Below are 1594 nucleotides of genomic sequence, written 5' to 3' on the forward strand. Positions count from 1 at the left end.
GGAGGAGGAGGAGGAGGAGGAGGAGGAAGGGAGTGCAAGAGGAGGAGGAGGAGAAGTAGGCAGATGATAGGTACATAGATTAATAGACAGGTTTCCTGCAAAGTATTATAGTCTTGAACTTTGACAATGTCATTATGAATGTCAACTCTCCAGTTAAACTGCCAGACGATCTTGAGAAGTTCAACCTCATCACTGAAATAAGATTAAAGAAATGATTTTGATTTTATAAACTAACAAGTACTACAAAGTTGCAAAATCGCTATTAATAATAACATGTAGTGTTGACTTTGGCTTCTTTCTCTCCTGAATGTCCCAACACGTAGTTACACATGAAGCTGCCCTCTGTTTTGATTAAGTGGCTTTTATAGTCACTTTGTTTAACTTTTACATTATCCAAAGACTTTCTCAGCCCAAAATAATCTGAGGAAAGCATCTGTCCCAAAGATGAATAATAACTTAGATTTTAAAATGTTGTTCCAGTCTTCAGCACTTCCACATGTATTGAAGTCAACATAAAGGAATACTGTATTTATTATGGAAATTCAACCATGTGCCCTCAACAAAAATAGAAAACTCTGAAGAAGGAGGAAATCCTCCTCCCTGCCTCACCTTTCTTTCCTCTATTGGCTGCTCTTCAGAAAAGAAGATCATGGTATAAATCTACAGAGAAAGAGGAGCAATAATTTCATAGCTCCTGCCTTTTGAGCTTCCAAAGGGTCTTCACTCCCATAATTTAAGGCCTATGGAGGGAATTTCTGTGGGTTATTCAGTTACACTTGATTTTTATATTACTCTCTAACTCTAGTACTTGATCTTGTATATAGTGGGACTAAATTGCTTCTGATATTCTAGGACTAGGAGTGTATGTGTCTACGCTGCTTTGCAATTGAGGATACCGTAGTATCAAAGAGGTTAAGCAACTTGTTTGATCAAGATCTCCCAGTGAGCGAGATCTCCCAGCAAGCGAGATTAGCAAGCAAGCCCTGAGACAAATTAGTTCATCAAACATTATATTTATTCTGATTTCTCAGGCGTTTCGGTCTGCTGTAACAAAACTATCAAAGACGGGTGAGTTTATAAACATCACAAATGTATTTCTTACATTTCTGGAGGAGGTCAAGCTGCTGGCGGGTGTAGTCCCTCGTGAGAGCCCATGGTCTTGCACATAGATAGAGCCTTCTTGCTATGTCCTCATAAAGTAGCAAGGACCAAGGCATTTTCTGAGGACACTAATCCCAATCAGAAAGACTTCACTCTCCTGACCCCATCACCTCCCAGAAGCTCCGCTGACTGATACCATCACATTAGGGGTTACATCTCAAGATACGAATTTTGGGGGGACATGAATATACAGTGTATAGCACCCAATATTACACTTAGCCATAACTCAAATCATTTCCATCATGTCTCCTTAATAAAAGTGTCCTTTCCCCTACTTTAAAAAAGCTCTTATTAAATTACAATAGGCACAGAGAATGTATACAACTTAACGCACTTCCACAAACAAATCTGTAGAATGGACAGCTATTCCAAAAATGAATAATGCTCCTTGTTCATGGATAGGAAGAATCAACATCGTGAAAATGGCCATACT

This window comes from Chinchilla lanigera, unplaced genomic scaffold (genome assembly GCF_000276665.1).
Source record: "Chinchilla lanigera isolate Chin_1 unplaced genomic scaffold, ChiLan1.0 scaffold00050, whole genome shotgun sequence".
Lineage (NCBI taxonomy): Eukaryota > Metazoa > Chordata > Mammalia > Rodentia > Chinchillidae > Chinchilla > Chinchilla lanigera.